Here is an 8,506-nt window from a genome sequence, read left to right as displayed (position 1 = left end):
GCTGTGGGAGGAGCTTATCAGAGTTTTAGGGCAGCAGCTGAAGAAGGAACAAAAAGGGTTTTCTTGTGTGAGTTTCTTGTGGCTGTTTAGCTGCTCTCTCTGTGCAAAGGTCAGAGGGGGCAGGGCTTCTGTTGAGGTAGGTGATTAGCTGTGGGAGGAGCTTATCAGAGTTTTAGGGCAGCGGCGCGCGCCTAGCGGCGCGCGCAGTTTGATCCATATTTTAGATTTAGGGGAGCTAGTCTCAAACATTTGTTGGGGGAGACCTAGGTTTTTTTGGGGGGATTTATTTGTCCTGTCTCCACACTTTTAATGATAGAGGACCACTGTAGTCACCCCCAACGACACGTTCTCAAGATGGAGGGTGAGGGAACAGCTGCAGTCGCCTGTGGTTCCTGCGCAATGTTTGCCATCTTGCCAAAGGTTGCAGGCAGCTTTACCTGCAGCAATTGCATGTTGATTGCCCTCTTAAAAGACAAAGTCCAGCAACTGGAGGAACGTGTAGCTACGCTCCAAAGGATTAGAGACCTGGAACTCTTCTTGGAAGCAACAGAGCACACCGTCTCCACCAAGGAAGAGACAGGGGACTCCCCTGAGAAGGTGGCTAGTTCACCAACACAGGAGCCAGATATATGGAGAAACGTGACTCAAAGAAGTAGGAGGCCCAGGGTTCGCTCTGATTGTTTAGAAATACGCAATCGCTTTGAGGTCCTTTCCCCTACCATGGAAGACGAAGAGCAGACTCCATTTGAGGATCTCTCCCTCATTACAGTCGATCAGGTATATGAAGACGAGCAGCAAAGGCAGTCCTCAGGGAATGTCCAGGCGACCTTGGAACGGACAGCTCACAGAAGAACCCCGACCAGACCTAATAGGAGGCGTGTGGTGGTGATAGGGGATTCCCTACTGAGGGGAACAGAAGCAGTGATCTGTGGGCCTGACAAGATGTCTCGGGAAGTGTGCTGTCTCCCCGGGGCTAAGATCCAAGATGTAACTGAACGACTGCAAGGAATCATAAAACCCACTGACAAATACCCCTTCCTCTTGGTTCATGTGGGAACCAATGACACTGCAAGCAATAGCCTCCAGAAGATCAAAAGAGATTACGAGGCTCTGGGCAGGAAATTGAAGCAATTAAATGCACAAATTGTCATCTCATCTGTCCTCCCAGTTGAACGACGTGGCCCAGGGAGAGAGGGAAAAATAGTGGAAGTGAACAACTGGCTTCGCAAATGGTGTAAACAGGAACGATTTGGATTCTTAGATCACGGACTGCAGTTTCTTGAAGATGGACTTCTGGCAAGCGATGGGCTGCACCTCACAACGGTTGGGAGGAATGTTTTTGCAAAAAATCTCAGAAACCTCATCAGGAGGGCTTTAAACTGACTAATGTGGGGGAGGGAGACAGTGCTCCTGAAGGTAGGAGTCTATCAATTGATGAAGATGATCATCCAAATGTCATAGACCGAATGGAGCAAAGAGCATGCAGACCTAGTGGTGGGAGGAAAAAATCCTTAAATAAGAGACACGGGGGAATGATTAATGGACTTCAATGTCTGTACACTAATGCGCAAAGCATGGGAAATAAACAAGATGAGCTTGAGCTCCTGGTACAGCAAACTAAATATGACATAATAGGAATCACTGAAACCTGGTGGGATAAATCCCACGATTGGAATGTAATAATGGAGGGATACAATCTATTTCAAAGAAACAGACCAGACAAGAAAGGAGGAGGAGTGGCGTTATATGTCAGGGATGTGTATACCTGTGAAGAGATCCAAGATTTAGAACCTCAAAGCCAAAGTGAGAGCATTTGGGTCAAAATTAAGGGAGAGAAGAATAACAGTGACCTCATTGTGGGAGTTTACTATAGATCCCCAAGCCAAACGGAGGACATAGATGATGCCTTCCTGGAACAGATGGCCAAGCATGCAAAAGGAAGGGAGGTAGTAGTAATGGGGGACTTCAATTACCCTGATATTTGTTGGATGTCAAACTCAGCCAAGAGCATAAGGTCAAACAGATTCCTCACTGCCCTTGCAGACAACTTCATTGTCCAGAAAGTGGGAGAAGCAACAAGAGGAACAGCCATTTTAGATCTGGTCCTAACCAATGTTGATGACCTGGTTAGTGGGGTAGAAGTGGAAGGATCATTAGGCGCGAGTGATCATGCTCTTCTGAAGTTTACTATACAGCGGAAAGGAGCAGCCAAGCATACTAGGACTCAATTTCTCGACTTTAAGAAAGCCGACTTCATAAAGCTTAGGGAAGTGCTGGGTGAGATCCCATGGACAGTAATACTAAAAGGAAAGGGAGTTCAAGATGGCTGGGAGTTTGTTAAGAGGGAGATAGTAAAAGCACAACTTCAGGCAATACCAATGAGACGGAAACATGGAAGGTGCCTAAAGAAGCCAGGGTGGCTATCTAAAGAACTTTTAACTGAGTTAAGATTAAAAAAGGATGTGTACAAAAAATGGAAAAGGGGGGAAACCACCAAAGAGGAATTCAAACAAATAGCCAGCACGTGTAGACACAAAGTCAGAAAAGCTAAAGCACAAAATGAACTCAGGCTTGCTAGAGAGGTTAAAAGCAACAAAAAAGGCTTTTATGGGTATGTTCGTAGCAAAAGGAAGAACAAAGAAACCGTGGGGTCACTCAGAGGAGAAGATGGTGAAATGCAAACAGGGGACACAGAAAGGGCTGAACTCCTCAATGCTTTCTTTGCCTCAGTCTTCTCCGATAAAGAAAACAATGCCCGACCTGAAGAATTTGGAGCAAATGATTCAGCAGAGGAAACACAACCCAGAATAACTAAGGAGATAGTACAAGAATACTTGGCTAGTCTAGATGTATTCAAGTCTCCAGGGCCAGATGAACTGCATCCAAGAGTATTAAAAGAACTGGCAGATGTGATTTCAGAACCACTGGCAGTCATCTTTGAGAATTCCTGGAGAACAGGCGAAGTCCCCGCAGACTGGAGGAGGGCAAATGTTGTCCCTATTTTCAAAAAGGGGAAAAGAGAGGACCCAAATAATTACCGCCCAGTCAGTCTGACATCAATACCAGGGAAGATTCTGGAGCAGATCATTAAGCAAACAGTCTGTGAGCACCTAGAAAGGAATGCTGTGATCACCAATAGTCAGCATGGATTTCTGAAAAATAAGTCATGTCAGACTAACCTGATCTCGTTTTTTGACAGAATTACAAGCCTGGTAGATGAAGGGAACGCAGTGGATGTAGTCTACCTTGATTTCAGCAAGGCATTTGACAAGGTGCCCCATGATATTCTTGTAAAGAAGCTGGTAAAATGCGGTCTTGACTATGCTACCACTCAGTGGATTTGTAACTGGCTGACTGACCGAACCCAAAGGGTGCTCATCAATGGTTCCTCTTCATCCTGGAGAAGAGTGACTAGTGGGGTGCCACAGGGTTCTGTCTTGGGCCCGGTCTTATTCAACATCTTTATCAACGACTTGGATGATGGACTCAAGGGCATCCTGATCAAATTTGCAGATGACACCAAACTGGGAGGGGTGACTAACACCCCAGAGGACAGGATCACACTTCAAAACGACCTTGACAGATTAGAGAACTGGGCCAAAACAAACAAGATGAATTTTAACAGGGAGAAATGTAAAGTATTGCACTTGGGCAAAAAAAATGAGAGGCACAAATACAAGATGGGGGACACCTGGCTTGAGAGCAGTACATGTGAAAAGGATCTAGGAGTCTTGGTTGACCACAAACTTGACATGAGCCAACAATGTGACGCGGCAGCTAAAAAAGCCAATGCAATTCTGGGCCTCATCAATAGGAGTATAGCATCTAGATCAAGGGAAGTAATAGTGCCACTGTATTCTGCTCTGGTCAGACCTCACCTGGAGTACTGTGTCCAGTTCTGGGCACCACAGTTCAAGAAGGACACTGACAAACTCGAACGTGTCCAGAGGAGGGCAACCAAAATGGTCAAAGGCCTGGAAACGATGCCTTATGAGGAACGGCTAAGGGAGCTGGGCATGTTTAGCCTGGAGAAGAGGAGGTTACGGGGTGATATGATAGCCATGTACAAATATATAAAAGGATGTCACATAGAGGAGGGAGAAAGGCTGTTTTCTGCTGCTCCAGAGAAGCGGACACGGAGCAATGGATCCAAACTACAAGAAAGAAGATTCCACCTAAACATTAGGAAGAACTTCCTGACAGTAAGAGCTGTTCGACAGTGGAATTTGCTGCCAAGGAGTGTGGTGGAGTCTCCTTCTTTGGAGGTCTTTAAGCAGAGGCTTGACAACCATATGTCAGGAGTGCTCTGATGGTGTTTCCTGCTTGGCAGGGGGTTGGACTCGATGGCCCTTGTGGTCTCTTCCAACTCTATGATTCTATGATTCTATGATTCTATGATTCTATGAAGACGGTCCGGAAATTTCAGCTGGTGCAGAATTCAGCGGCCAGGTTGCTCACCGGAGCAAGACGGTTTGAACATATTGCACCAATCCTGGTCCGACTGCACTGGGTGCCCATTCAGTGTGCTGGTTTTGCCCTATTAAGCTTTAAACAGCTCAGGACCGCAATTCCTCAAGGACCGCCTCTCTCCCTATGAGAGGTCCAGAGAGTGGCAGCACAGGAACGGGGCCTTCTCTGCAGTGGCTCCCCATGTGAAGAATGCTCTCCCCAGGGAAGTTCCCCCAAGCACCTTTGTTACACATCCTGTGCCCTTTTAAAATGTGTTTGGCGGGAGGTTTTATTGCGTGGTTGGTTTTATTTTGTGAATTGCCCTGAAAGCCTGAGGCCATAGGGCAGTATATAAATTTAATAAAGAAGTAGAATGTCTCCTCCCAGGCTTGTTTCCCCCTCTGGATAAACAGCTCCTGCTGAAGTTGGAGAGGGGTAGCGAGAGCGGCAGTAGCAGACCCAGCACCCCCCTCTTGCGCCCCAGAGGCGCTTGCTCTAAAGGGGAAGGGGAGGCCAAGGCAGCCCCCCTTTTCCTGCTCACACCAACATGTGGACCTTCCCTTCCTCTTTTGGTGAGGCAAGGACCGCTGGACGGTCAGGTCCCGTCAAAGGCGACTGGGGCACAGAGCCCATCTCGCTTCAGGCCGAGGGAGCCGGCAGATTGGTCCGCAGACAGCCTTCCGGGTGATTTAGGCAGCAGGACTAAACCGCTACTGGTCAGAGCGCACAGAAACACCACAGTGGTACCTATTTCTCTACTTGCGCTGGTGTGCTTTTGAACTGCTAGGTTGGCAGGAGCTGGGACAGAGAAAGGGGAGCTCAGTCATGGGGACTGGAAGCACAGACCTTCCGCTGGGCAGCCCAAGTCTCAGTGGCTTATAGACCACAAAACCCCCTGCGCCCCACGACCTCCCCTTTTTTGGGGGGAAGTTCCCTTATTCCAGCACCATTTCCCGCTGGTATCCCAGATTGTTAGATATCCCATCGACTGTCCCTGGGACAGGGCAGGCTGCTGATCCCTTGTTTTCAAATCTGAAAGTTGACAGCTATGGCAGGATCCTGGGCCGGATGGGTCCCCTTTGGCGCGAGGCACCTGCCCCAGGGCTCTTCCTGCATGGAGCCTCCAGGGCCAGAGCCAATCTATCTTAGAGCAACAGAGCACAAGGTGGGGAGAAGGTGCTCTCCTCATGCTTGGAGGTGCCTGGGTGCCACTGTGGGCGCAGGATCCATAGCTGTCAACCTTCCCTTTTTTTGCGGGAAGTTCCCTTATTCCAGCGCCACTTCCCGCTGCTATCCCGGATTCTTAGACATCCCCTAGACTGTCCCTGGGACAGGGGAGGCTGCTGGTCCCTTGACAGCTCTGGCCCTGCCTGACTTGAGCCCTGGCCCCAGAGGCCAGAAACTGCATCCCCTCCAGGCCCCCCCCTTCGCCCTGCCTTTTCCCTGCACATCCCGGGGGGGGGCAGGGGGCTCCTCTTTCCCCTCTCGGCTCCCTGCCTTTTCCTCCCCCCAAACGAGGGACCAGCTGGGCGCGCCAGGCTAGGCAAGGGTTAAGAGCAGCTGAGCCCCATTCCTAGAGAGGACGGGAAATGACGGCTAGGGAGGCGGGTCTTCCGGAGCCCCTCCCTGGCCCCTCTTGCCTCCTCCGGTGAGTCTCCTCTCCCCCCTGGGGTCCTATTGGGGGGGCTCCTGCAGGCAGGGCTTTGCAAGGGGGGGGCGAGGGGGTTTCTCCAGCTGGGGGCCCCAGACTACAACTCCCATCATCCCTGAGCCCTGGCCTGGCTAGCGGGGGGTGATGGGAGTTGTAGTCCAGCCACATCTGGGGCCCCAGCTGGAGAAAGGCTGGTCCAGATGCTGCGGGACTGAGGACCCCGCGGGGCCCCTTCCAGCTCCGCCATGAAACTGCAGCCCAGACCGAAATCGCTCAGATCTGCCTCCCCCAGCCTTGGGGACTCGGAGGGGACCCAAAGGACATCTAGTCCAGCCCCTGCACTGCAGGCATCTCTGCTCAGTTCCCCATTGCAGGCGGCCCTCCCTCCACCTTCTGCCCAGAAACCTCCCAGGAAGGAGAGGCCGCCATCTCTCCTGGGGGTGACAGGGCCCAACAGCTCCTTTCTACAGGAGGTCTTGCCATCCAAGAGGAGAGGCCATGGTGGGAAGGAGGGGCAGGGCGGCCTAATGGTTAGAGTGCCGGACTGGGACAGGGTTCGATTCGCCACTCAGCCATGAAGCTCCCTGGGTGAGCTTGAGTCAGTCAGCATCTCTTTGCCTCGCCTTCCTCACAGGGTGAAATAGGGAGGAGGAGAATCACGTCTTCCACCTTGAGGTCCTGGGAAGATGAAAGTGGTCTGTACATGTGATAAATAAATCCCAGGGTGCAAGTGGGGTGAAAGAGGCAGCCCCCTCCGAGGGCTGAGAGTAAGTGGGAGACCCTCTCTCAAGCCACGGTTCCCCAAGTCCCCTGGCAAGGAGGCTGGGTTGTTAAACCACTCTAGGAATTGTGGGAAAGAGCGCTTTCCTGTCCACTCAGCGCATCCTGAACAAACTCCGGTTCCCAGGATTCTTGGGAGGAAGCCGTAGCTCTTGAAAGGGCTCTGGTCCCGCTTGGCAGATGCACCACGGGGTCCGGGGTCTTCTTATGGGCTTTATAATATAATAATAATAATAATTTAAAGGGCTCTGGTCCTGCTGGGCAGATGCACCACGGGGTCCGGGGTCTTCTTATTGGCCTTTATAATAATAATAATTTATACCCAGCCCACCTGGCCGGGTTTCCCCAGCCACTCTGGGCGGCTTCCAACAAAAGATTAAAAACAGAGCTGCCTTTAGAAACAAGGATCTTAGGAATAATAGGCCCAAATAAATAGGCTGTCTTCTTCTTTCATTTGTGCATCACAAAATGGGCAGAGATCTCCGCAGCATGTGGTCAGTACAGTTTGTGGGTTCTTGGTTCGTGAATGGGTCTAAACCAAACCAGGAACAAAGGGGAAAGAGGACAGAAGTGAGTGAGATCAGTCCCTGTGACCCCCCAAGCGCCAGGTCAGGAGCGCCTCTGGCTGGGCGGAGATTCAGCCTCCTCGAGAGTCATTTTCCTCCTCTGCCATCTGAAGTCTCTGGGTGAAGGAGGGAGGAGCCGGTGATTGACAGCAGAGCCAGGCCGGAGTGGGGGTGCAGTTCCCCCGAAAGGCCACCAGGGGCCGGAGCCTCTCTCTCTGATTGGCTGCCCAGCCAGTCAAAGGGGGCGGAGCCAGCACTTTGGGCGGGAAAAGAAAAGGAGCCGTTTCTGAGGGAGTTTTTAGTCAGGGCAGAAAAGGGAAAGGAGCAAATTATTGGTCATTATGATGATTATTTTATCATTTCTACCCCTCCCATCCGGCTGGGCTCCCTCAGCCACTCTGGGCAGCTTCCAGCACATATAAAGCCATAGTAAAATGTCGACCCTGAAAAGTGAAGTTTCCCCAAAGAGGCCTTAAAGTGAGACAGGGCTTCTTTGGAGAGAGAGAGGCAGAAAGAGGGATTTTTGGACCCAGGCCTGGACTGAGGGAGAAGTGGCTCTGGATGGAGCCTCCATCCTCTCTGAGGAGAAGCTGGTCTCTGGCCAGAGGAAGAGCCGGTGGAGCCTCTGGGGAAGGCAGGCAGGCAGACGGATGGACAGACGGGCGTCACATGGGGGGCTGAGTCTGGGGCAGGAGAGGGAGAAGCCATGGGAAGACCCTCTGAACCAGAGCTGTCCACTTTCAGATTGGAAAAGAAGGGATCCGCAGCCTCGAAAAGAAGGGATCCGCAGCCTCCTCTGTCCTGGGGACAGTCGACGGGAGATCTAACAATCCGGGATGGCAGCGGGAAACAGCGCTGGAATAAGGGAATTTCCCTCCAAAAAAGGGGAGGTTGACAGCTATGGTCTGACCGGGGTCTCCTTCTTCCCGTCTGGAGGGGAGAAGGGGACCCCGAGGTCGGTGATCTTATTTGGAAAGAGCTCCGCAGTGGCATTGCTCAGAGAACCGGGTCAAGGAAGAACTTCCTGACAGTAAGAGCTGTTCGACAGTGGAATTTGCTG

The sequence above is a fragment of the Podarcis muralis genome, chromosome 3, assembly GCF_964188315.1.
Source record: "Podarcis muralis chromosome 3, rPodMur119.hap1.1, whole genome shotgun sequence".
In the NCBI taxonomy this organism is placed as follows: domain Eukaryota; kingdom Metazoa; phylum Chordata; class Lepidosauria; order Squamata; family Lacertidae; genus Podarcis; species Podarcis muralis.
The sequence above is the reverse complement of the archived record's forward strand: the minus strand, read 5'-3'. Positions refer to the sequence as shown.